General features: G+C 52.9%; 1 protein-coding gene across 1 annotated transcript in view; it reads left to right on the plus strand.

Moving 5' to 3' along the window:
• Positions 1-27849, plus strand: part of ZHX2 (zinc fingers and homeoboxes 2) — a 152339-nt gene that overhangs the window by 51172 nt on the left and 73318 nt on the right. The window contains exon 2 of the mRNA XM_026495497.4: positions 18321-18391. The gene's annotated coding sequence lies outside the window, so the exon portion shown is untranslated. The remainder of the gene's footprint in view (positions 1-18320; positions 18392-27849) is intronic.

Below are 27849 nucleotides of genomic sequence, written 5' to 3' on the forward strand. Positions count from 1 at the left end.
ATGGTTGCTGTCTCCTTCTGTGCGATTGTTCTGCGAGTGGTGAGTGAAGTCAGAAGGGAAGCAGAAGGAAGACTGGCAGTCTCTGGCCAGAACAACTTCTTGAGCTTCTGAAACAAGGCTTGGTGATGGGGACTCTCGTTTTCGTTGTGTGTGTGTCTCTGTCTGTCTGTCTCTCTCTCACAGACACATTCCTCAGTCTAAATAGCAAAAACGCAACGAGTGCTCTTCACAGGAGAGAATTACACCCTTTTTGTCTGATCCCGGGGAAATCTCCTGGGCATTATCTAACTTGACAGGTTAATTTGTAAGATGCAAAGGAGTGAAGCTTAAAGCTAAGGAGAACTTCTGCCCAATCTCCTTTGCATCTGTGAGCTTGTGGCCTTGTACTTGCCCAAAGCCCCCAGCCTCCTCTTATCCCTGTTCCCCTCCCACAAATACACACATTCCTGGTCCTGTTGCCCCCAAACACACACAGAGTGAAACCGAAGAACATGGGCTATTAAAACAGCCAGAGGGGTGTTCCTGGATGGCTCCATCGGCTAAGCATCGGGCTCTTGCTTTCTGCTCAGGTCATGAGCTGGCAGTTGTGGGATTGAGCCCCGCGTCGGGCTCCACGCTCAGCACAGAATCTGCTTGAAATTCTCTCTCCCTCTGCCCCTCCCCCCAACTTGCACTACACCCTCTCTCTCTCTCTCTCTCTAAAAAAAACAAACAAAAAACAGTCAGAGGATCAGAACTCTGTTTCTCACTAGCAGTGTGACCTTGGGCAAGTTACTTTCCCTCCCTGAGCTTCGGCTTCCTCATCTGGGTGATAATAAGAGCCCTTAACATTGATGTGAGCATAAAAAGTGCTTCATCTGGGAACGGATACTAAGTAGCAGCTCAATAAACTTTATCTGCCACTATGACCCATGTTGGAGGGATGCTGAAGATCATGTGACGGCTGTTATCATCTTCATAAGGGAATTGACTGGTTTATCATTTAAATGAGATCTCCCTAGGCCTCCAGCAATCTGGCTGCATAGTTAAAACTCTAATTTTCTACCCAGGGAAGAACAAATATTGTCCAAGTGTTAAGCACTCCATAGCTGAGCTGTTATCTTCAGAGCACCGAGATGCTCTCGTGGCAGCTTTCAGTACTACCTGTGTGCATAAATCTCCTTCTACCTGAAAAGGATATAAAATTCCAAACAATGAAAAGATACTGATACAACGGAATTGGAAACCATGAAAACAGGAGTGAAAACACAAAAGCCCAATTGTCCATGGGAGAGAGGTTACATGATGCTGCACTTTCAAGTTTACAAAGCACGTTTTTATAATCCCCACATCTGGTGGTCTCCCAACCAGCTTGGAAGGTACATGGCAGGTCACCCATTCCGCAGGCGAGGAAGTGGGGTCTCTGGAGGAGAGCCACCATGGGAGAACGAAAGATAGCAGCCACATCCCACGGGGCCTTGTGGGACCTGGTAAAGGAATGTGGATTGTCCTGAGTTCAGAGGAAGGCCTTCGAAGGTCAAAACAGGAGAGGGTTGCAATCTGCACACTTCTAGAAGATCTCTCAGTGAGGGGAGAAAGAGCAAAAGTGAAAAGAGGGAGATCACTCAGAAGGTGGCTGTGGGAGTTCAGGCGAGAGAGGTGGCGTTCCCGAAGAGAAAGAGAGCGGATGGGTTGGAGATGTGGAGGTCACCAGCCAGGCTGACAGTGGACTAAACATGGATGCTGGTGGGGAGGGGAGAATCAAAGATGGTGCCCAACTCCCTGGCAGGTTGGCGGGTGGTTGATGATGGGGCATCCACAGAGGAACAGGTTTCGGAGCTTGAGGGAGGGGAATCAGGAGATCCGTTTGCGTTTAGTTTGGGAAGGAGGATCTATTTCCCCAAACACTCGGTCCTCTGATGGCAAAGAGCTGGTCACATTCACTAGCTCCTGGTGTTGAATAAATGCTTTCAGTGAGCAGGGTGAGCTCAGGCCCATCCCCAGCAGCCTGTCTGTGAAGAATGCTGCCCCTGGCAAGGCGCTGTGTTCCTTCTGCCGCCAGGGAACCAGGGAGCCATTCATGACCCCTTCTCAGAACATTGGGCCTGATACAAGAAACAAACAAAAAACCCCAATGTCCTACCTTCTAACGTTTCAGGCGTTCGGTAACTTTTTCGTTTGCCAATCTCCACGGGATCTTTCCTCAGCTAACATTTGAAAGTGATTCTTTTTTTTTTTTTTTTTTTGATGTTGTACTCAGGCCTTAAATAACCTTTACCCTGTGGTGGCTTACTGAATAGAGGAAGCCTAGTAAAATTATAATAACATCAACAACAATAACAAACTTTTGTAGCCTTCCATTTAATTAAAAGACCTCTTTTTTTTTAGCCTCAAGAAAATCTCTGAGATAAGGTACATGGTGTGTTGGGCTCTGTTTGAGAAGCCAGGGAATGCGGTGCCTAAGAGCATGTAAATTATAATAATAGTAGTATTAAACTGAGAGTTAAGGCAGGGGCTCCTGGGTGACTCAGTCGGTGAAGCATCTGCCTTCGGCTCAGGTTGTGATCCCAGGGTCCTGGGATCGAGCCCCGCATCGGGCTCCCTGCTCATTGGAGAGTCTGCTTCTCTCTCTCCCTCTGGCCCTATCCTCTCTCATCCTCTCTCTCTCTCCTCTCTCTCTCTCAAATAAATAAATAAAATATTTTTAAAAAGAGTTAAGGCATTCAGAACAGGGCCTGGCACATGAACATTAGCTGTTGTTCTTCTTACAATTCGTTTCTAGATCGAGAGACCGCGGCACCGTGAGGCTGCCATGTGTACACTCAGTAGCAGGACGGGCTCCTGGGCGTGTATGCCCGCGAGATTCTTAGATGCTGCCCTCTAAAGGGGTCTGTGTTCCAAAGTGATGTTCAGCTGCATGGAGGGGCTGACGCCAGGACCAGGTCCCCGTGAAATTCTCCCTTTCGTCAGCCAGCACTTGCCACACCTCTCCCTCGCAAGTCCGTCTTCTACCTGAGGTGGGAGAGCGCACCATCCGGGACAGCTCAGAGCCTGTCGTCTCCCCGCTGCCTTTGCCTCAGGTGCCCTCCCCTCTGCCCATCGTCTTTCACTCCTCCCCATCCTCTGACGTAGAGCTCAAGCCCCAACTCCAGCACCTCCTTCCCTGGCCTCCACCCCCCTGGCACTCTTCTCCAGTGGGCCTCTGCGGTGGAGCCATTGTGGGCACCGTGGAAAGGCACATGACCTCATCGGCCCCCGGGGGACTCCTCACCTGTAAGTCTTGGCTCCCCCGTTGGGTAGGTGGAGACAGAGGCCTTGTCTTGTACCTTGTGAGTCTCCTTGCCCCATGTTCCTGGCCCAGTGCCAAGCCCAGAGCAGGTGCCATGACATTAGACAACTGACTTCCAAAAAATAACCACAGTCATCATCCCTAAAACCCACCTCTGCAAAGGGGTGGTGGGCTCATCCAAGTCACCCCCTTGGGGAGCTCCCCTCTGTTCCAAAAGTAGCACCATGGCTCAGAACATCCCAGGCCCCCCGAATATCCCCCCACCACATTCTTAGCCTTGATGTTGGCAAATCCTTTGAAGGTGGTTCCACCTGTCTCATCTGTGGAACCAGGAAGGTGACTCCCCTTAGAAATACAGTTGCGGGGGGAGCAGGTGTTGAGAATAAGGGCCAATTATACGATAATGTGCCCGGTTTACTTTTTGCCTGCTAACCTGACAGTGAAGACAGCTCCAGAAAGGGCTTCCAAATGTGTCTCAAGCAAGGGTCACATCACTGAGCTAAATATAAAAGGTCTGCCACGGGGACCTTGTGGAAACAAAGGTTCACTTTGGGCTGAGTCAGTTCTGTGAGTGTGGTTAAAATTTGTCCGCCAAGAGGAGTGAACAAATGAGTGAGCCTTTGGGTAAAAGCTCATGATCTCCCAGCCAAAGTGTGTGTCATTTCATTTGCGTACATGTGTGCCTGGGGGGGCTGCAGAACCAGCCACCCCCGAAAAGACAGTCCTGCTTTGAAGCAGACATAACCCCAAATTTGTTTCAGGCCAGTGACTCCCTCCACTGACCTGAATTTAATTATTTTATTCTTCATGAAGAGAGCACCTCCCCCTGCCCCGATTCCCACCCCACCCCCAAAATTAACTGACCTCTCCTCATTAAGTGTTCTAACAACACGGTTTTGTGTGGGAAGAGACGTGGGCTCTGTTCACAGGCCCTGTCTGTTCACAGGCCCCACTGCCGATCTCTGTTAAAATGATGAAAATTTGACGAGGCAAGGAGGGGAGGGTGGAGGTTGGGGAGGATGTTTTCCCTGGATCCCCAATATTTGTTTTTTTGTCCAGTAAAATATTTTCCTGGGCATCAGAGGGAGAGGAAATGGACAATCTCTGTTTCTTCAGAGGCCGATTTGAGCGGGCTGGCGGAGGCCTTGGGAGCGGCCTGCCCACCCTGCCCCCAGCCCTCTCCTCTCTCCATCCTTGTCCTCGCGGCCGGGGTGGGACTGGAGCCAAGAGATTTTCAGTGTGCATATCACGGAAAGAGGAGGCGGTTTAGAAGCCCAGACCGGCCGCAGTGCCTGAGGGATTGTTAGGAATCCTGAGGCACCACTGAAATGTGTTTACTGAGGTGGCTACCCCACTGGGGTCTCTTCGTGGCTGCTCGCGTGGGGACCCAGCAGCTGGAAACCGAAATCCCCAGGTTGGGTAGAATTCCCAGCAAAGCCTCGGGTCCAGGTGCTGGCTGCCAAGAAGCAGTGGAGTGGCTGGCCGAGGGCCTTTCTGGGGTTTTCGAAGTGGAGAGGTGGGGATCGTGAGTGGGAAAGGCTTCTGGCGTCCCTGCTAGGGGCCCCAGGGAGCCCTGCGCTGCTGTCCACCAGCTCTGCTCCTCGGCATGTCCTCAGGGCTCCCTGGAGACACAGGGTTAACCATACCTACCTTCTGAGTGAGCAGCTCTGGAGCCGGACATTTCCAGCTCTGCTGCTCCCTTGCTGTGTGACTCTGGGCAAGTTACTTCACTTCTCTGTGCCTGGTTTTCCTTGTATTAGTTTTCTGTGGTTGCTGTAACAGATGACCACAAATTTGGCGGTTTCACACAACACAAGTTTCATCTCTCAGAGTCCTGGAGCTCATGAAGCAAGTGTCAGCAAGGCCATGCTCCCTCTGGAGGCTCTAGGAGAAATTTTTTCCTTGCTTCTTCCAGCGTCTAGAGGCCATTGGCATTCCTTGTGGCTGCATCACTCCATGCTCTGGCTCCGTCTTCTTATCACCTTCTCTTCTGTCTGTGTGTCTCTCTCTGGGTGTCTCATGAAGACACTTGTCAGTGGATTAAGGCCCATCTGGGGATAATCCAGGATAATCTCATCTTGAGACCCTTAATTACACCTGCAAAGACTCTTTCCAAATAAGGCCATGTTCACAGATTCTGGGCACAAGGACACGGATATGTTGTTTGGAGGGGTACAGTTCAACCCACTGTGAATGACTGAAGTCCTTCAACCAGTGCCCAGCACACAGCAGACGCTCCCGGTTTGCTCCCGGGAGCAGTCCTCACTGAGCCACGTGGCCTTCAGGGAGCACCATATTGCACCTTCCAACGGGCGCCCTTCCCGTTTCGGTGGATGTGAATGACACCTGCTCGCGGCCACTTGGGTGGTGCTGCTTCTTGCTACCTCCACCACCGTCCCCCAGTTCAAGCCCCATCACCTCTCGAGTGGACCGTTGCCGTCCTGTTGGCTGTCCTCCCAGCGTCATCTCTTGCCCACTGCCCTTCCTCCACTTCCTGCACACACCCCACAACTGTCGACTCTCCCCACAGCTGCTTTTCCAAACCAGAGGTCAGATTGTATCAGTCGCTTGTCCCCAGCCCTCCACTCGTTCCCCTGTCCCACTCAGAGCAGAAGCCAGAGTCCTTATGGGAACCCACAAGGCCCCGCACGAGCACCTGCCCTCTGCCACCTGGCTTCCTGGCTCAGCCTGAAACACAACACACACACGCACTTGCTCGCTCAGCCTAGAACACGCTCTCCCAGCTGTCTGTGGTTTTCTCCCTGGTCTCCTTCCGGTTCTGCCGAAAAGACGCTCCCTCCCAGGGTCCTCCCTGACCCCATAGGGTCATAGCTAAACTAGCACTGCTGTGCATCTTCAGTCCCTGACCCTGTCTTTTCTGTAAAGCACACCTGTGCTTGGCATTGCGCGCAGATCTGCTTGTTGAATTGTCTGCTTTCCCCCATTACACGCAACTCCGTGAAAGGAGGGAGTGTGGTCCCCGCCCAGTCCCAGCCCCAGCACATGTGAGGCGCATACTCAACGTTTCCCAGATGAGGGGATTATTGTGGGCTGGGCTCTGCCTTGGCGTGCATGACCTCGTGTCTCCCAACGACCAGGGACAGCGGTGTGGCCATATCCTTACTTGACAGAGGTGCAGAGAGAGTAAATAAAAGCGCCCTAGCAACCCCACCGGTGAGTGGTAGCAGCAGGAGCTCACGAGTCTTACTCCAGAACCCACTTTCTGCATCACCATCTACCATGAGGCAGAAATGCCGGACTAGGTGAAAGACCTTTGGGAGTGGAAACGTGCCACGTTGGAAGTACCAGAAGGACAGTAGCCCAGTCCTCACCGAGCAGATGGCGCTGCATCGCTTTGGTTGCCTTCTTGTTTAATTTTTTAAATTTTGAGAACTATTTGTGCTACCTACCTGGGTGATAGTAGGTGAGGTGGTGAGAAGGGTGTCTATGAAGTACCGTCGCTCTGTTCTGCTACTGTCAGATTTTGGTGGCCTGGAATGTTCCAGAAATGGGGCACACATGAATGTGTCATTTATTCTGAAACAGGTCAGTCTGTTTTCCTGCCTTCCGTAAATGTGGCATCTTGATTAGAATCAAATATCTTGGTGTGGGGTTGGGCAAAGAGTGCATTTCCAACTCTACTCCTCAAGTACCCTGTGGCCTTACTAGTAATAGTGGCCCTCCTCCCAGATGCTAGGCACATGCCAAGCTTTATCCTTATTGACTCATTTAATTGCCCAAACCACTCTTGGGAGTAAGCACTCTTAATAACCCCAGTTAATCCTAGTCACAGAGACACAGAGATGTTCAGTAGCTTAGCCAAAGTCACACAGCTCATAAAAGGCAGAGCCTGGATGTGAACTCAGGTTGTCTGTCTCCTGAGGCTGAGATTTGAGCAGCTCTCTTTCATGACTCAGCTTCAGCTGGACATTGTGGGGAATGCATTCAGTCCTCTTTCCAGCTTGAATAAGTGATGCTTTTGGGGCTGAGACTCTGGTAGTCGTTTGGAGTCATTGACGTGCGTGCAGAAGGCTCAGGTGAACAGGGATGAAGCAGGGCTGAGCCGAGGAGGTCACAAGGCCAGGCCCATGATGCAGGCTCCTTGCTTGCATCTCTCGGTCCCAGCATCTGCTACTTTTCTGGCCTTGACGGTTTGCAGAAATAAGGGCCCACAGGTGCGTATCCCCACTCTCTCCCCAGACGTCCTTCCCCTCGGTACGGGAAAAGGAAAAGGAAACCCTTATGGTCTCCTGGCGGTAACTTCCAAGCAGCCTCACATCCCTTCTCTTGTTTTAGCCACACAGAAACCCTGTGTGGACAGGGAGGGAGAGTCCCATTTTACAGATGAGGAAACAGAGACAGGTTGTGAAAGCTGATCTCAAGGTCACATTTCCCTCCTCCTGCCTCCTACAAGTGTTTCCTGGGTCCTTCCTCGGGGTTTTTCCTACTTTACTGTAATCATCCCAGTAAATACCTTTGATGGCTCCCAGCCGCCTCCTACACCATTGCCATCACCAGATTAGTAATAAATACCGTCGTAAAGATGCTATCTTTCGTTGAGCACCCTTGGTGAGTCAGGAACCGTGCTAGGGGCTTTCACATTTTGTTTCCCCCTCCCCCCACAATACCCCATTATGATGCCCATTTTACAGATGAGGTGCCCGAGACCACACCGCCCCAAGCTGACGCTTACATATCATCGCACAGCCAAGAAGTGGTAAACCCAGCCTCTGTATGGCTTAACACAGGTTGTCTGAGGTCCCCTCCCTGGCTGAAGCCTCGGAGGACTCCTGGTCATGCCTCCTGGACAGGGCAACGTCCAATCTCCTTGGTGTGGTGTGGAGGGCCCCCCTGAACTCCTGCCTCTGCCCCTCCATCCCACACACTAGCTCCACTAACTTCACTGGCAGCCACTCTCAGCCACCTGCGACTCCCTGCTCAGGCCATGCCCTTCCTCTGGACCTCACCCCTCTGCTCCCTTCCCTGGAATTCACGCTCCCTCCCACCCATCCTTCAGAGAGCAGGCCAAAGCAGCTTCTTCATGCAGCCTTCTTCCTGCAGACCCACCATCTTCCACACCCTTCTCCCCACCCAAGCATCCCTCTGTCCCTCTCTCCATTCTAGCACAGTTCGTATGGTGTCACGGGCACCTAACACAGCCCGTGGATCCGAGGGACACAGGACAGCAGGGAACAGTATGTTATGGAAGGAGAGGAGAGTGTGTGCCCCACTAAAGGGCATTCTGATTCCTCATTGTTTTTTAGAACACCACGCCAGCCCAACACAGCAACTTTGTGGCTGTCCAAACCACCAGCCACCAGTATGAGACTCTGGGGAGCCCTCAGGATTCTTGTGCTTTACTAAGGGGTGCTTACTGAGGGAGGGGGAGGGAAGGAAGGGAGAAAGAATTTACCTTCTCAGGCTGCCATGACCCAGAACAGGTGGCTTAGGCAACAGAAATTTTTTTTTCTCACAGTCCTGGAGGCTGGAAGTCCAAGATGAAGGTTCCAGCCAATTCTGCGTCTGGTGAGGACTCCGTTCCTCACTTGCAGACAGCCGCTCCTCGCTGTGTCCTCACATGGCCTCTCCTCAGCACACGTACATGGAAAGAGACAGCAAGCTCTCCGGTGTCTCTTCCTGCAAGGACACGAATTCCATGGGACCGGGGCCCCATCGTGATGACCTCATTGCACCTCCCTTAGAGCTCCCATCTCCAGAGACCGTCACACGGGGGGGTTAGGGTTAGGGCTTCAGTATATGAATGTGGGGGGAGGGGGTGTAAACATTCAGTCGCTAACACATAGCATTCCAGATCATTTGCTCCCCAAGTATTTCCTGTGTCCTTACTATGGGAATTCTGGAAACACTGAAGGCAAGCAGCAGAGTCCGGTGGTCAAAAGCATGGGCTTTCATATCAGAGAAATTCAAGTTTGAAACTCACGCTGGTACTTATTCTCCAAGTGGCCTCGGACAGCCTACTCAGGCCTCCAAGCCTCAGTTTCCTGACTGTAAAAGGGGAGACATGACACAACGACACAGCGTTTGTGTGAGGATTAGGGAGATTAATGCATAGCCACATTTACTGAGCACGTACTCTGTTCCGGGCCTTCTGCTGGGGGCTGGGAATCCAGGATGAGCGGATCCCTCGTCCTTGGGCTTCCTGGAAGAGCCGGATAGCAAACCAGTGAATCTGTGATCAGATAACATAGGTTATCAGTCATTTGCGAAGAGGGCGGGGGTTTAAGGAAAGAGAACAGGTGGCAGGCGAAGGGCTGCAGGGAAAGAAAGCCCTCCCTGGGGAGGCGACTTTGTCAGGAAGCTGTTGGCCACACAGAGACTCCAGTCCGAGTTGCAGGGGCCCGACGGTGGGCTGGCGCCGTGTCTACAGGAGCTGTTGACACTCGGGCGATCATTGTGCTTACTCTCGCGGGTGGCCCCACCCTCAGGGCCACCTCCCTTGTGGGGACACAGGGCCTCTGCCCAGCCCTCCAGGGTGCAGTGCCCCGCTAAACTGGGCCTTCAGAGGAGTGCAGCTCAGCGAAGGCTGGCGTGGTCAGGAGGGCCTGCTGGCGCAGGGAGGAGCGAGGAGGAGGATGTGTGGGGAGGGAGGGCGGCCGGCATTCCAGAGGAGGGGGAGTTTGGTTGAAGAGCCTGACATCCAAGGGACCCTCGAAGACCACCCGGGCCAGAGCCAGGTCTGAGAGAAATGCCCAAGGTGCCGTTTGGATGACCTCTGTGTGGGCTGACAAGGGCAGCAGCGGCCTCCATTGTCACAGCCGGCTGGGCAGGTGGTCAGTTCGAGAGAATGAGCTCCCCACTCAAGATGTAAGGCCCTGGGCGGAAATCCAGCTTTGTGAGTCACAACCAGATGCACATCTTGTCAGAGAAAACCATGGCCGCAGAGAACTGGTCATGGTTTCCTGGAAACTTCCTGAGTGTCGGGGGAGGGGCTCTCCGAGGAGGGGTGCCAGCCACAGCTGAGAGAGGAGGATGTGCCGGGGGCTGGGCCCAGGCTGGCGGCCTGGGCTGTGCCTGGCAGGGTCCGCAGCTGAGCCTTCCAGGGCCCCTGGGGGAGTCAGAGCCTGAGAGAGTCGCTGAGGCCCATCTGGGGGTCTCTGTCTCCCCTCCCACAGCATGCCCCTCGTGTGGGTGTGGGAAGAGCATCTATACTGGGAGAGGGCCCCCTGAGTCCTCATCCCACCAACTTGGATCCAAATCCAAAGACTTCCAGGAGCACAGCGTCTCTGGCCCTCAGTTCTCTCGTCTGCAGAGTAATGGGATAAATTGGGAGCTCTCCAAGGTTCCGCCCAGCTGGAATATTCGGGCACTTCCTGCATTTTGCTCTCTATTGATAAAAGAAACTGAAGCCCAGGAGCAAGGGGCTTGCTCAGAGCCAATCCCATTGAAGGCGGGCCTGGAGCTCCTGCTCTGGCCAGACCTGCACCCCTCCACCCTTTCTCCATTCTCCCCGCCTTCTCTACCCCATCTTCTCGTCCTGGACGCCTCTTTCCCTCTGTTCTTTCTGCCTGTGCTTCCAGCCTGCCAGACAGAGGTTCAGCCACCCCAAGAAAGATGTTCCCACCTGGGGGTGGTAGGTCCCAAATCAGAACCAGGATGGGCTCTCCCAAGGCCATCGGCCACCTGTGTATACTCGCTGGTATTAAGCAGGCAGGACCTTGTCCACCCACCTCCTGACTGAATCCTACACGTCCTTCAGTCCAGCTAAATAACACCTCCCCCAGGAAGCCCTTCTGGATCCCTCCAGCCAGGGTTATCACCTTACCAAGCCTTCCCCACCCGTCCCACTTTACAACCCTGCTGTTGGCATTCTCACTTTGGTCGTAATTATTTGTGCATACATCATAGCTCCTCTATGCAATTCCAAACTCACTGAAATCAGTAACCAAATTGCCTACCAACAGCCTCCCATCGACATCTGGTGCAGTGTTTGTATTCTAAGTGTCGGATAGATAATTGTGGAATAAATGGAGTTTTCTTTCTTCATCGCAGAGGGTTCTTTCAGAATGAATGGCGGGGTGTGTGAGAGCATCTGTTCTGGCGCTGCAGTGGGTTGAATCTTAGCTCCGCCATCTGCACGCTGCAAGACCTTGGGCAAGGTGCTCACACTCTTGTACCTCAGTTTCCTCTCTTGTAAAAGGAGGCTCATTGTAATCACCCCACCAATCAGGGGTGGCCGTGAAGATTAAACTAGTCACGCGTGGAAAGTGCTTGATAGAGTGCCCAGCACAGATTTGAGTCAATAAATGAAGTTGTTGAATTTCTGCGATCCTGTATGCAAATTTGTATTTGATGGTTTGGAATACATGTGACACTGCCTTGCAGATTTGAGTTTGGCTTGAAGTAGGTGCTAAATCCTTTTTAATCCTTGCATTCATTGAACCTGCATCAGGTAATCGATGCCCGCTGTAGAAGCTCCCTGGGCCCCTGGAGTGGGAGCCGGGAGGGAGGGATGGGCCCCCAGAGCTGGTGGAACTGCTCGCCAGCCTGGGACTAGCAGCTACGTGAAGCGCTTTTATTCAATTCATGTGACTCGACAAATTTGGAATGTGTTAGGGAGAGTTTTTCCAGCTATGAGTCAGTACATTTATGCTCTCTCACACACACATAAAAAAATTTAAAAAGGAAAAGAGTTTAGCGAGAATCATTTATGAGTGCAAAGTGGAAATCTGTGGAAATTTTATTTTGACCCTGAAGGCAAGTAATACTTAAGAATTTAATAAAGGGCTCAAAACAGGATGCAGTGGAGGAAAAAACACAGCTCGCTGCCTTTCCCTTGTGTATTGTCAGCCACTGTGTTGCACAGAGGAGGGTCTAATTTGGATGGCTTTATTAGGCACCTCCTGGATACCCAGATTTGTGCTAAATGTGGTGGGGGAAGGAAGGAAGGTGGAACCAGCATTTATTAAGCACCTATGATGTACCAGATAATCATGATAGGAAGGGAAGAAACCGGTCTTTAAGTTCAAGAGGCAGTGTGGGAGAAAATGGAAGAATTGTATTTAGACCTGTGGGTTCAAGCCCCAGCACCCTACATTTATAATATCATCTAATCCCCACTGTACCCATTTTATGGATGACAAAACTAAGGCCCAGACAACAAAATATATTGTCTGTGGACACAAAACTCATTAATGTTAGAAAGCATATTCTAAACTGGATCTGTCAGTCTCCCTATTCGGGTTAAATTAATGTCCACAGGAGCTGGGTTTCCCACCGGGGGGAAGGCAGACATCCCGTTCTGGGAGACCACGTCTGCGTATTGGAACCCTGTACAGCCTTCCTGCAGACCAGTCTCTTCGAGCACCTTCTGCCACTTGCTTTTAAGTCCTGCCCGTTAGGGATTATCCAGAAGCTGCTTCTCATCCAGGCTGATCCTCTTTGCTGTTGTTGTTTATTTTAAATAAAGAAACCACCACCCGCCCAGAGGACTTGTGTTTCCAGCTCACTTTCCTCTCTTTTGCAAGGGCTCATTTTCATAGCATCCCAATCTCCAGGGAGCTGTGTTTTTCCCTCTGAAACAGGAGCTGTAATCAAAGGTGTATTCATCCCCAGACATCTGCCAGCAGCCACTGGAGCCAGGGTTCCCCCGAGGTCTGATAGAAGGAGGCTCAAGCCAGGTGCCTGGGGACAACTCTTCCCTACACAGTCACATTGCCCTGTGCTTGGCCTTTGTAAAGATGGCAGGGTCCCAGGGATGCCTCTCAGCCTGCTGGAGGATGTGAAGGGGGCCGGGAGTCAACAGAACTCCACTGTCCACTCAACAACTACTTTTGAGAGCTGCCATGTGCCAGGTCCTGCAGACATGGAGAACCCAGCTCTTTGGCGAGTTCCCATCACTCACAGGTAGAAGGACCTGACATCTTAAAACACCTGCAAGTCTCTGAAAGGTCTGGCCCTTGCTCTTTCTCTGGCCTGCTTGCCTACGGCCACTCCGGCCAGCTTCCAGTATCTGTATCCAGCAGGGACCCCCCCACACACACCCTTCTCCAGCTTTTTCTTCTTCCTTCTTTCTTTGCCTTTCAGATCTGCCCTCCTCTGCTGTATTCCCGTGTGCCCCTGCTGGTGAGCTTGCCACCATTGCCGTGTGCTTTGGTTGGTACAATAATATCATCGAAGTTTCCATCTCCAACCCAGATGCAAGGGCTCACCTTATCTCCCCAGACAGCAGTGAGCAAAACAGACCCTGCCCTGCCCAGGGCTGGGCACCTCTTCCTGGAGGGCCCATTGTGCTGACGTCTTGAAGAGGAAATATTTGGAAACAAATAACAGATCAATTCTAGAGTAGAATTCAGTGTGCTGTTCAAGACGTCAAGCTGCGCCCACACACCTTGGGGAGGTTACGAACTCGGCATCCTCCGTACTCCTGTGTCTTAGTAGAAGAGTGGATTGGGGTTGGAAGAGAGATGGCCCAGTTTGCCAGCAATTCCAGCCATGGATCCAAAGGTTAAGAGGCAGTGTCAGGGAGAAAATGGAAAGACTGTATCTGGTCCAGCCAGACTTCACACCCCAGGGCTGGACTTTGGACACTTGTGACTTGGGGCAGTGTATCCGATGGCTCGAAGATTCAGGTTTCCATCTGTAAAATGGGTGCATGGATGCATGCTCCTCAGATTTGCTGTGGGAGAGAGAGAAGACACGTGGAGGGCTCGGCTCAGTGCCTGGCCCAGAGCGAGCACTCAGGCCGTTGTGTCAGTCACTCATTAGTATGCTCTTTTGAATTAAACGCGGTTGCTGGTGCCCAGGGTTCATGAAACATTTCTGGAGCAAAGACAGGCAACTTAAGGCTGCAGCTCCAGCTTGCAGAATGATGGCTACGCAGAAGGGGTTGTAGCTTCCCACCTTTTTTTTACTCGGCCTTCCTCTTGTGGCCAGTCTGGACTGGCCCCGGCCAGAGCCGCCCCCCCCCCCCCCCGTATTCCATGGGTTCCTCACCCTCTCCTCAATATGAGGCCATCACCGCAGGACATAGTGACCTGTTCACCAGACCTGGAGTTTCTTACTCATCTGCTAAATGTTTGCTGAATGAAGACATGGAATGGAATAAATTGTGTTAGTGGGAGTGACCGTGGCGGGGTGGGGGTGGGGGTGTTTTTTCTCCTACAAACTGTTCAAGTAGCTTTTCCCTTTCCCCCCCTTCAGGTGTCTAGCAATCCAGTAGGCTTAAAGTAGGCCACAAGGGGAGAGGGGGGAGCTGGAGGGGAATTTTTCCTTATTGGGATTTTGCTCCATATGACCGGCACTTTGTGGTAAAAGGAGTCCTGAGCCAGGAAGACTGGAAGCGTGTGCACAGGTAGCGCTTGAAGGACATCGGAAGGTCCTTTAGTCCGTTTCCAGCGCTCACCACGAGAGCTGCCGTTTTCCACGTGCAGGAACGGTGTTTGGCACCAGGGCATTGGGGCCCCCATGCCGCCCAAGGAGGAGGTTCTGTTAGAGCCCGACTTGGCTGGTAAGGCAGCCGAGGTCCTGAGGAGAGGAGTGATGGGTGTGCAGGCACCGAACAAGCGTGTGAGACCCAGACTCGGAAGTCCTGTCTCCAAGGCCAGTGCTCTCGCCCGTGCTGGTTAGGCCCAGGGGTCCTGTGGGCAATGGTACAGCGCTGGGTCCGACGATAAACAGGGGAAACAGGACCGACTCACTGAGCCTCCCCCCAGCTCTGAGAATTGTTCACTGTGCAATGCACAGTGCATTGCAAGTCGTTCTGCTTCCTTCTGCTCAAGAAGCACCCCGCCGGCTGAAGGATAATAGGAAATACCATCAGTAATAACAGCAGCTAACGGACCTGCTGACAGGATTCTAGGGGGGTTGGGGTTACTTAGGGGAAGGGGAAGGACAGAGCATTGAAGGAAAGGGATTAAGGAGAACCATGGGGCTGCCCAGAGCATGGCGGATTCAAGAAGTTGAGCAGTCCGTCAGCGAGCCCAGAATACAGGGGGGCAAGGTGAGGCAGGGCGAGATGAGCAGGGGCTGGGCCTCGCAGGGCTTTGGAAGCCCTGCAGTAAGGAGTGTGGTCTCTATTCTCTGCACACACGGTCCTTTCTCAAACTCAGACTAGTATTTCTCTTCCTCCTTTTTATACTGTGAGTTTCCTAAAGGTAAGGACCGGGTCTTCTTTCTTTATGTCTATCTGGTGCTTAGCACAGAATCAGGTATATACGGGCACTCAATAAAGGACTATTAATCAAATGTTTAATATAGTCAGGATTTAGTAGTAACACATTCAATGTATAATAAGTAGATACTAGTACCTCTAATGCAACTACATTACGAAGGCATTTCTGCTGTAAAATGATGTATGCATTCCTGTAAAACCTTGCATTCCAAAAAAGTCAAAAATCACAGTGCTCTGGGGGGCCATTGGGGGACAGCAGGGCGCTCACAACCCATGCAACTCTGTAATAAAGCACAATCATAGAGATCATACAAACGCAGTTCAAAGCGCATGCTAAATTTTGAAATAAAAAAATACATCGCTAACCTAGGGCCTGAGTCACTGCATGGGCTATATTTTACAAAGGAAGAGGGGGACCTGATGGGAGGGGCTACTGGGTCCAGCCTGGGAAGGCAGAAGGGGACAGATGCCTGTGTCAGAAGTTCCAGGAGGAAGGGCAGCTGCAGCCTTTGCCAGAGAGTAGCAGAGATGGATGGGCTCGCGCATGGCCTTTGCACAAAGATCCTCCGAGAGAACTGAGCGACAGGAGTTGCTAAGACAGAGCATGTGGCCACACTGAGCCGAAAGGAGGAGGATGGCCCAGGTGGGCGTCCGGACAGCCGGGAGCCCAGGTGTTGCATCCAGCTGCCATCACTTGGAGCAAAACATTAATGTGCTGGGAACCTTTGCCTGTGAACCACTGCGACCTCCAGATTTTACTGACATCACTCCCCTGTCTACCTTATGTGAGCTCATGTGCCTTACGGAAGCAACAGAAGGAATGATCTGTCTTGTAACATGTAACTGATAAACCAAGCATGCCGGCTGGCCAGTTTCCATGGAGAAAGGTAACCATCACACCCCCTGTGTGGGTTGTGGACCATCTTCCTCTTGGCCCACGAGTCTATTCCGTAAACGCATTCTGTGAGCAGAGTGTAGAGCAAAGCCATATGGAGTTGGGCGAAACTAAGTGAGAGCACCATAAACCCGTGACGTGATCTGTCTCCCCACCAAGAGCAGCTGAGCTGTCAGAGGACCTCAACTCCAACCTGCCCGAAAGCTGTGTGACCTCAGGAAAATCACTTAACTTCTCTGTGCCTCATTTTCCTCAACTGCAAAATAGCACTGGTGACACTCCCCAAGTTCTTTTAAGGAGCGATTAGCTAATGGATGAAAAGCTCTTTCTAAACTCTAAAGGACTTTACAGAGTATTGGCCTTCCTGCACGTCAGTGTCTGGGATACTAAGGTTCAATGGTCCCCTGGGTACCTCTTCTGCTGGATGGTTAGTTCTCAGTACAAGGGGCCAGAGAGCTAAACTCCCTGGAATCGGCATAAATTAATCACTGAGATTAATGTAGAAGCTTGAATTCTCCTGCAGGAAGGAGGCCCAGACCCTTTAGCTGGAAAATTTTTGCAGGCCCTCACAAAAGCGGGGAGGAGGGGAACCAGCCTGCCATGTGCGACACCTCCCTCCCTGAGTGTTCTCCAGGACACCCAGGACCCTCTCGCTGTGGAGCCTGAGGTCATCCAGCCACCGCTGGCCCACTGCCCTTCCCTCAGCCCTCCCACCAAGCCGGGCCTGCCGACCCCTTCAGCCCCCCATTCTGCTCCCCTGAGATCATGCCGTGGAAAGGAACACTGACTTGGGAATCACACAAACAGGGGCTTGGATCAGCTCGACCACTTACTGGCAGTAAGACCACAATAGCCAAGTTGTGGCTTCTTGAGCTTGTTTTCCTCACCTGGAGGATGGGCTACGACTTCCTTCCCTCCTTCCATGGTTATGGATGAATATTACTATTCCTTCCAAGACCGAGAAGGAGAACTTTGCAGACTTTAGTGAGCCCAGGAATCACCCGAGAAGCTGGTTGGGAAGCAGGTTCTGACTCCGTAGTGTTGGGTGGGGCCTGAGACGCTGTTCTTCCAGCAAGCTCCCAGGTGATGCGAGCTTCCCTTTGAAGAACAAGAATACCGAGCAGGTGTATACAGTGCCCGGTGCGTGGTAACATGTCCACAGAAACTATTGCCCTGAAGAGTCTCCCCCCGCCCCCCTCCAGTCAAAAGGTTCTTCTTTGCAAACAGGCATAGATGAATAGAGAACCCTGTGCTCACCTCCGAATTCTTAGGGAAACAAGAAAAAACAGGTTTTGCTTCAGAGGCAGGCTGGGCGTGGGGAGCGAGGAGCGCGGCCTCCGCGGCTCATCAGCACGCTGCTCCACGCGCACACGTGCGCTGCAGGTGGGCCTCTGCCCGCTGCAGAAACCTCTAGAGCTCAGGCCTCAACTTGCCATGCTGGGAACGCAGCCTCTGAGCCGGGCACACGCCTTATTCCTCCGGCTACAGCTCTCCTGAGGAATTTTCAAAGCACACACAGGGTTCGCTTGGCAGGAGTCTCCCAGGATATAAATACGCATTTGGGGCTTTTGTTTTAAGGACTGCAGTATCTTTTTGACTTGAGGCCTGCGCACAGGGCTTTTCCCCTCACCCTCAGCAAAATGGAACCACACACGGCCCGCCGCTGCTAGGAGCAGACTCCAAAGACTCAAGGAGAGCCGGAGTGAGGGGCAGGAGACACCTCCCCACCCCGCCCCATCTGCTCCTGCTTTTGGTTTCCCTCTCCTGAAAGGCCTGCTTCTCAGCCAGTTGCTGACTCACCCAGGGTGAGGGTCTCTCCCCTCCCCCCACCCTTCTCAGCATCACCACAAAGCCCAGAGGTTTTGAGGTCGGTGTAATGAGCAGCTCGTCCTTCCCAGTCCTTCCCATTCCCTTTCCAGTCCTGTGTCTCCGTCCCAGTCTCCCCGTGCCTCCGGGCTGCCTGGAAAGACCGTTGGATGCCCAGTTGCTCTGCCCTGCTTTTAATATTGAGTTTCTCTTCTTTGCAGGTCTCGACACACTGACTGCTCTTGGAGTCGGCGTGTACCAAGATTCCCAGGATGTAAGCAATCCGGGACTGGTGAGTGACACTGTGTTGGGCGGAGGCTGGGCCTCAGCTGGATTTCAAGAAGGGAAAGGGGATGAGTAGGGGGCGTGGGGCAGCCAGACCCGGAGCCTGGCCAAGGGGGCGGCTGGCTTTCGCAGCTGGAGATCTGTTTCCGTCCAGGTGCACCTGGAAATGGCGCAGTGCTGAGAATCCAGGTGTGAGTCCCTTGGAGTTCACGGGGGCCCCGCCCATCCCTCCCTAGAAGTGAACCAAGTCTGCCGCCTGGGCTTCCGTTCTCCGCTCAGATGCACCACCCAGAGGGCCTGTGCTTGGAGCTGTGTCCAGGGTCAGGGAGATATTCCTAGAGCAGAGAGGGAACTGCCTGGTTCGCACCAGTTCATAACCCCTAGCCCTGAGGAGACCTGACCAATGAGAGGTGAGAAAGCCATGTTTGCACATTTAAAGGGCTGTCATTGAAGAATGGGCAGAATCGGCCTAAGGATGAATTCCTAACAAAAGAAGGCATGCCGAGGTGCAATAGGCACCTGCTAGAAGTAGGGAGTTCCCTGTCACTGGAAGAGTCCAAGTGCAGTTTGCAGAAGCATCGAAGAAAGCTTCCGTTGAAGGAAGGAGCGGTTTTGACCAGGGTAGTGTCTTACAGACTCTGTTCCCCTGATCTGGAACCCGCAGGGGTAGTAGGACGAGGGGTGGGGGCTTGTGAGCGCACGCGCTCTCAGCACTGCCTGTTTGACGGGGTTCTGCTGCAAAACTGCTCGGAAGTTGGTGGAGGAGATGACCCTCGGGCCTTCCTGAGACCTGTTGTCGTCCGTTGGCCTCTGGTGTACCCGAGCTACCGTCGGACAGACACACACCTCACGGCACCTCACGTACATGATGGGGTGGGCAACTCCCCACGTATGGTGGCGGTTTTGATTAGAGGCTCCGGGGAGCCCTGTCCCCTGCACCAACCACCAAAAGATTAACCAGCTAGTCCTACCATCGAGAGCTTTGATCCAGGCCACACAGACCAGAAAAAAAAGGCATGGGGAACACTGTGGCAGGATTCCCCCAGTCCCCCACTGTGGGAGGACGGTGACGGTGGCTTCCTGAGGGGGTCGGGGCCCTTTGGCAAGACCGGTACCACAAACTCAAGCTGGCGTGAGAAGAATGGCACCCCAGACCCAGGTGGGGAATTTGCACAGAAGGGACACCCACTGTGAATGGGAAGGTCGAAGTAATGAGCCCCCAGGCTTCCTTTGTGCTTTGTGACCGGGTCTTCTTCCCCTGGGCCTGGGTCAGCTGCAGCTGTAAATATTTATCAAGGGCCCCTGAGGGCAGGGTGCCGTGGGAGGCCAGAGATGGGGTTTTCTTTAAGAAACTGACAACACGGATGAGAATTTAGTTTGGCAGTTGTTGTGCATAGGCTGTCTGTTCAGCTGTGACCTGAGTGATGTGAGGGGCTGGGTGGGGGGGGGGGTTGGGGGGGTTGGGGAGACAAGGAATGGGAGGGGAGGGTTGAGCAATACCTTTGAGCCAGGACTTGATGCTTTCTTGGCAAATCTTTAAGCAGGAGTGGGCCTTTGAGGGCAAGGGCTGTATCTTTGATTCACAGGACCTGGCACATAGTAGGTGCTCAGTAAGTGATTGTCAAATGACTGGAAGGAAGAGCGATGGGGAGGCATCCAGGGAGGTGATGTCTAGTTAAGAGGAGCAGGGCCCCTGGAGTCGGTCGGCCCAGGTTCAAACCCCGCCTCTTCCACTAGCTGCGGGGCCGTAGGCAAGTTGCTGACCTTATATACTCTGTCTTCTCGGCTGATAGTGGGATCGTGATAACACCTACCACATAGGGTGGCTGTGAGGAGTCAGGGAATTAACTCCTGTCCAGCAACTGGCCCTGGGCCAGTGCATAGTAAGTGCCCAATAAACATTAGCCCTATTCTTATTCTACACGTGGGGCATGGCCCTGGATTAAGGTGCAGTGTTGGGACAGCGTGAGGCAGAGGACAGAGCTCTGGGCTGGGAGTCAGAAGCCCGGGCTTAACTGGAGGGATGGGGGACAGGGAAACAATCGCACCCCTGAGCCCACTCTCTAAAATGGAGATGCTGTGAGAAGGCGGGTGCATTTTCCCCCCGTTCTCTCTGATGGGCCCTCGTAGGCCTGGCACCCGTCCAAAGTCAGGGGCTGCTCGGCCGTTTATTACTTGCTGGGGGCCCTCCTGGAAAGTGGTCTGACTTCTCAGGACCTCCCTGTCCCCCAGTGAACTGAAAGCCAGGGCGAGCCTCCTCTTCCAGAAATTATCTTAACAACTTGAAAAGTACTGTACAGAAGAAAGATTCTGTTGATGCAGATGGAAAATCATTTAAGACTTGAGTTTGGGTGGCATGAGCTCAAGCCTCACAGCCAGTGCCCCTTCCCCATGCCCTCCCCGGTGAGGTCTGGCTGCCTCTTCAGCTGGGAGACCGAGTCTCAGAACGATGCTTCCCTTTGTAAAAGGCACCACCTCCCACGCCAGGACTCGTAGCAGGGTTCAGATAAAAATGGCACTTGCCTGAACTGGGTGTAGCCAGCACCTGCCTGAGTCCAAGCCTCACACTCCACAAATGCCCATATTTGCGCTCCAGGCAGACCTAGCAGAGTCTAGACTGCATAGCCGGGGAGGGCCCCTGGGGGCTGGTTTGGGTACACACCGTTAAGAGACCTAGGCAGCTGGGATTGCTGGAAAAGTGGGAGACTACACTAGGCAGGCTAAATGGGGACATACTGCCGGCACTTTCAAGTGGCCCCCTCTGAAACCCTTCTAGGGCGGGGTACCTTCGCCCTGGGTGTGCTCCGGGCTGTTCAGGTGTGGGCCAGGTGCCACAGGCAGAGCGAGCCCCGCGTCTCCAACATGGGTCAAGGAGTGCCCACTGCACTGTGTATCACGCAGGTGTGGGGAGCCCGGGACCCAAAGGAGAGCAGGTGTGCGGAGAGGCAGGGCAATGGTGTTATAGGCAGGGTAGCATAGGGATGAGGGAACAGAACTCAAAACAGGGTGTCAGGCAGTAAGCACCAGAGAAGGCTGCAGTCAGCCTACAGGTAGTCAGGGACCTAAGTAAAGAAAAAAAACGCCAGGCTCTTGTATCAAGACCCAAGACTTACGTGCGTGTAAGTGCCTTAATGACCGAGAATGACCCCTCCACCAGGGGCGCTAGAGGGCACAAAGTACGCTTGCAGAAGATTCTAGGACACGTGTCAAGTGACCAAAAGTAAGTATGGGCAAGGTCCCCCAAAGCTCCACACTAAAGGGGAAAACCCCCCACCCCTCCCATGAATATTCAGCCGCTCATTTTAAGTTCCCTATAAGTAGGTGAGACCCACGTCTCCTGGGGCGGCTCCCTCTCAGAGCCTGCGCGCACTCCCTTCTTGAGTGTGTACTTTCCCTTTCAATAAACTCTTTGCTGTTGCTTTTACCTTTAAAAAGAATTGCGCTTGCCTGAGACATTTATCAGGCATTAGTAGTAGACGGGGACTATAGAATGAGCCTGCCCAGGGGCCTAGCTTTCGCCCCTGCTCATCGCACTGTGACCCTTCTGGATAGCAGGACTGTAGTGTGAGCCAAAATTGTTTCGGGCAGGGATGCCTGGGTGGCTCAGTCGGTTAAGCGTCTGCCTTTGGCTCGGGTCATGATCCCAGGGTCCTGGAATCGAGCCCCACATCGGCTCCCTGCTCAGTGGGGAGCCTGCTTCTCCCTCTTCCTGCCATTCCCCCTGCTTGTGCTCTCTCTCTCTCTCGCTCTGACCAAAAAAACAAAAAAAATCTTAAAAAAAAAAAATCATTTAGGGCACAGGCACTGCCCCTATACCTACGGGATCTTAAAAAATGTCTAACATTTTGCCAAGTGACCCCCACTTCACTTCTCCCTTTAGTAGGAAGGGGCCAGGGATGAGGGGCTTTCCTGGGCAGCTTCAAAGGGGAAGCATTCAGAGGAAAGCAGCCCCAGTCCCTGGCTGTCATGCCTGCACCTTCTCTCACCTCTGTGCCACCTATTTAGATGAGGTATCTGGGCTAGGGCAGGGATGGTAAATAGATTTCATCTTCTGGGCTCCAATCAATTGCTCATGGCTGCCAGGGGCAGAGTGTTGAGAAGGATTCCGAGGAATGTCTGGGAAATAGTGTGCTGCAATGGATTAGTGATGTCTGCTGAGGGAGCGAGGAAGAGGACTTGTAGCATCCGGGCCAGTTTTTGGCATCCCTGCACAAAGCAATTTCTAAGACCACTCACTCCCTACCCCCATACTTCAGGCTTTTCTATCAGCAGCCTTGTTTTGCATCAGAGAAGCAAAGCACAGCACCACTCCATTATCCGGACCATGTTAGAAGCCACCCAAGTGGCAAGTCTTCATCTTTGGGTGTCTCCTGCATACGGGAGGTCTGTTGCCTTCCAGTGAATGGAATCACATGAATTCCCAGCTAGTTAACTGGCAGCAGTGCAGGGGAGCACAGTGACCTGTGCTTAGCAAGTCTGACCACACGGCTGAGCGCGCCTGACCTGTATGCCTCGGACGCTTACTCTGTGTGCTGACGATGGATACGACCGCAACGCCAATGAAAGCAGGGTGTTTTTGAGGTAGAAAATCATTCAATGGGCAGCTTGGCTTCTATTTCAAATTGCCAGAGAATCTGAATTAGACTTGGCTGCACTCGCTGGGAATAAGCTGTTTTTGCAGAATTCTATGCACAAGATGAGACAAAACAGTCCAGAACTAGATTTTCCCGGAGTTTCCTGATCTGTAAAATGGGGAAATAATACACCCCACAGGGCCATCCGGGAGAATAACCGAGATAAAATGCGGAAGAGACCTCGCCGGCGATCTTGCTCACAAAAAGATGGTCCGAAACCTGCTATTTCTTCTCCCCCGTACCACCTCCTATCTATAGTCCCCCTGAAAGCATAGCTTTCTTCTTACAATATGTTCGAGAAAATGCTGTTACAGATAGATTTTTTTAAAATAGCATCATACTTTTCAAATGACTCTTGTTAGTTTTCTCAGAGGCTCTTCCTTTTTATTCTCAATGATTTTTCAATGGGAAAGGTCCACTTAAACCTTCAACTTGAATTACTCTTGGTTCCCTGGGTAGAGCAGCGGATGCTTCCAGGGTCCTGACAGGCACATGCGTGAAGGCTTTGGTCGCAGTTCTGTCCAGAGGATGCCGAACCACACAGTGACCAGACCGTGCCCACATCTTCCCTTCAACTCAGCAAGTGTCAAACCCAAGTGCCACGCCCACTATAGGGAGTCAGGGTAGCAAAGGTGGTCAAATGTCAGGTTGATATCAAGGGAATTGAGTGTGGCCATGCCAAAGGAACAGATCTACTTGTTAAAAATGCGTAAGACATTTGAAATGGAACCCCAGTTTCAGCCTTAGCCCCTGGGAATCTTCAGGAGAAAGATTAAGTTCTCACTTAAAAAAAGAAAACATCAAGACCAGTTCAATCTATATGAGGAAGGGAGAGGAATCCACATGGCTGGAGGGGCCAGACCCCTGGTCACAGGAGGCGGGAGGTTGGGCAGGCCTGGAAAGCCCAGGAGCGTTCGTGGGACTCCTGGGTTGTTGGCCGAGAGCAGAGGTTCTAAGGGGGCAGCAGACAAGTGCACGCACACCCTTTATCCTGGCCTCCTGGGGCGTCTGCCCCATTTTCCCTGGCCCTGGCCTGGACAACCTCATGCTCCTCTTTCGTCCTCTCTCCTGAGGCCTGGAGCAGAGTGGTTGTGCATCCCATGCCCTGCTCCCCTGCTTGAGGAGCCTCCTTTGCCCCACCCCAGGGAAAGGCCTTGCCAGCAGTCAGCCCAGGGCCCCATGGGCAGGGAAAGAGGAGTGGGTCCCTCACGCTTCCTCTCCTTCTTCCCCCCTGAGCCTCCATTCCCTGTGTGATGGCCCTGCTGTGGGTCCCTCTCCTCATCCTTGTCCAGCCTCGTCTTGTCGCTCCTGAGGATGGGGCTAAGAGTGCTGTGGGGGCACAGTTGGGGGGAAGCTTGAGGTCAGAGGGCATGGCCAGCATAGGCTCACCTGAGGAGCTGTCACCTGGAGGCCCGGGCAGCCAGGGGTGTCACCTCAGTACATCCTGCAGCTTCCTCTGAAGCTCTTGCCCCTCTCTGGATTCCCATGGACCTTACGGTCCCAGCACCCAGCGAGGCGGTACCACAGGGTCGTGAAGACCACGCACTTGGCTTGGTTAGAACCCCAGCCCCACCCTTGCTAGCCCTGGATCTTGACCAAGTTATTTAACTTCTCTGTCTATCCATTTCTTCATCTACAGAACGGGCCACCTCACAGGGTAGTTAGGACTACTGAGTTTGGGGACTGTGCTTAGAACAGGGGCTGGCCCAGAGTTAGTAAGTCAAAATCAGTAAGTCAGTCAGTGCAGAGGTCAGTGTGTCCTGCGATCACCTGATTGACACCAAGACTGTGAGCTTCCCACCCACAAGAACAAAGTCCTTCACTCTGCCTGTGGTTTTTCAGGGAGGCTGTCAGCTAGAGTCTGAGGGAGGGGAAGAATTTCTGCAGAAAGGGAGGCCAGGGAAGCATGCGGAGAGGTGCAGAGGGAGAGGAAGTCTGGGACGCTTGGAGGATGCCGAAAGTCCGGTGTTCCTGGAGCACGTAGGGCCTGATCGGGGAGCACGTGGCGGCTGAGATGGGCCAGCTGGGGTGAGTCAAAGCCCAGAGACCCTCAGACGCCACGCTCAGGATCGGACCACCTGCAGGAACCAGGAAGCAGGTGATGCGATGCGGTCTCTGGTGTAGAAACGTGACATGACCATAGTGCAGACTGTGGGCTTCAGGTAAGACAGATCAAAGGCAGAACGGATGCTTGGACAGATAGACGCGGTCAGGAGACAGCAGCGGAGAGCTGGCCCTGGAGAGAAGGCGTGGCCCTGTGGAGGGATAGTCACAGCAGGGGTGGAGCGAGGGGAGTTGCTCCCAGGGTACCACTTCAGAGAACGCATTGACTGGCCTTGAACACAGAAAGTGAGGACAGGGGAGTCAAGAGGGAGCCCCAGGCAGTGAACAGAGAGGGAGAATGTGCCAGGTGGTTCAGAAGGCCCTGGAAATGTAGTATTTGATGCACTCGTGGGACGCCCAGGGACTGGGAGGCAGTGGGGAGAGAGCAGTGGTGAAGCAGGGGGTCTTGGGAGTCCGAATGGCAGAACCCAACTCCTGACTCAGCCACTTACTAGCTGTGTGACCCTAGAGGGGTCATTTCCTTGTCCGGAGCCTCTGTCTTCATCTGTATAATGGGGATTACGTAGTTACTAGCTGCGTGAGAGGCTGTACAGGTCCGTACACTAGTGTCAGGGGCTGCGCCTGGCACTGCATTACGTTGGCAGTGGTCTTGCTATTAATTTTCATGTTAGCATTTGTGTCATCATCCTAGTGGAAGTGTCCAACATGGGCATAAGCAATTTCAGGACGGGATGGACTAATTCAGGGGTCATCCGTATATAGGCCAGTGGTTGTCACCCTGATGGCGATAGTCCCGGGGGAGGAAGAGAGGACCGTTAGCTGGGTTCTTTTCAAATTGTGTCACCCTCCCCAATGGTGGCCTAGTCCCCACCCCACCCTCATTGTCCTGTGAAAAATCAACGTGGGCAACTGTCACCATGACCAAAGGGCATGTGCCACGTCCCTCAGGCCTACTGGAGAGGAATGAAGATGGGCAGACAGCTGACGGAGGAACAAGGCAAGGCCGTGGGGTGATTGCATTCTTTCTCAGGGACAGCTCAGAGCAGAGGACAGAACCCTGGGACGCTATTGGCATTTAAGAGGCAAGACCAGAAGGAACCATTCATTCAGGAAACCAAGCTACCATTGGTCTGAAATGCCCTCGGCCCTGCCGGACCAGACATGAAGACCCCGTTAGGGGTGTGTGGTTCTCCACAGGTCCAGGTGCAGGTTCAGACCACACTCCCACTCAGTAGTGTGTGAGGGGTTCTTTGCTCCTTCCTGAGGCTCCTCTTGCTCCTACCCCAGGGGGAGACTCCGCGTATCTGAGCTGAACGGGAGAGATGGCATCCCACCTTCCCCTACTGTCCGTCTGACACCTTGCCCTAGGGCCCTGCCCTAAACCCCGTTCCATGTTCTTCCAGAGCCCAAAGTTTATTGGCCAAGGAAATGATAACAGTTGAAACTAGTAGGTAACAGTACTTAAGTGGATATTTGATTATATTAGTCAGACTTTTGGTTACAAGCTGGAGATTTAATTCAAATTGATGGAAGTCTAAAACAAAAAAGCAGTTCATGTAATTGAAAAGTCTGAGCTGGTCTGGCTTTGAGCCCAGCTGGATCTAAACGGTGTCAGCAGGCATCGCTTCTCTCCATCTCGAGACTCAGATTTCTTCTGTGTGGGCTTCGCTTAGGCAAGTTTCCCCCAAAGATCCAGCCGCTTCTCTCAGCAACCCCCAGAGAAAGAGGGCTTTGCTTTGGTGGCCATCCCAGCAAGTGTCTTGGAGCGGAGGGGGTCGGGTCACGTGTCCAGGCCTCAGCCCCGGGTTGTGGGTCGAGCAGCACCGGTGAGCACACCGAGGAGGCCTGCTCCCGCCCTCCAGCCTGTGCAGGATGCCGTCTCTGCTTCAGGCGGTGCTCCCCGCTGAGGAGGCTTTCTCCTTTCCATCTCTTTCCTTCTGCTGTGGTAGCAAACTACTTTGTGCCTGAAACCACACAAGCTTATAGTCCTGGAGGTCAGAAGTCTGAAATAGGTCTCCCTGAGCTAAAGTCAGGGTGTCAACACAATGCACTCCTTTCTGGAGGCTCTGGGAGAGAATCCCACGGCTGCCTCTCACAGCTTCTCGAAGCTTCCCTAATTCCTGAAGCTCTTCCATCTTCAAAGCCAGCAATGGCCAGTTGAGTTTCCCTCCTGCTGCATCACTCTGAGGCTGACTCTTGGGCCTGTCTTTTCAACCTCTGGTGACTCTTGGGATGCATTGTGCCCACCCAGGTAATCCAGGTTACTCTCTTTATTCTAAGGTCAGCCGATTAGAAACGTTAATGCCATCTGCAGCCTTCATTCCTGTTTGCCATTTAAAGTGACACATTCACAGGTTCTGGGGATCAGGGCTTGAGGATGTCTGGGGGCTATTTTTCTGCCTGCTACCGTCATTGTCATAACTGTTGTGACGTCTGGCCAGCACTTGGCATGTCCAAGGCCATTTGCTAACCTCATAACCACCCGGGGAGGGGGGTGCAGCAAATAGCCCCCATTTTACCATCAAGGACACTGAAGACCAAAAAGTTCATCATTTCCAAGGTCACAGACTCAGTAACAGTAGAGCTGGGACTGGATCACAGATCGGCCAGACCCCAGAGTCTGGCTCTTTACCAGTCAGCTGGTGGAGGATATCCGGAGTCTCGGAATAATAGAACATAGAGAGTATTTTCGACGAAGTGGAGGTAGATGGATGGGGTGGTGGTGAAGTTGTCAGGCGCCAGACCCCTGGGCTTAGGTGCCAGCTCT

Source organism: Ursus arctos, unplaced genomic scaffold, assembly GCF_023065955.2.
Source record: "Ursus arctos isolate Adak ecotype North America unplaced genomic scaffold, UrsArc2.0 scaffold_6, whole genome shotgun sequence".
Taxonomy (NCBI): Eukaryota; Metazoa; Chordata; class Mammalia; order Carnivora; family Ursidae; genus Ursus; species Ursus arctos.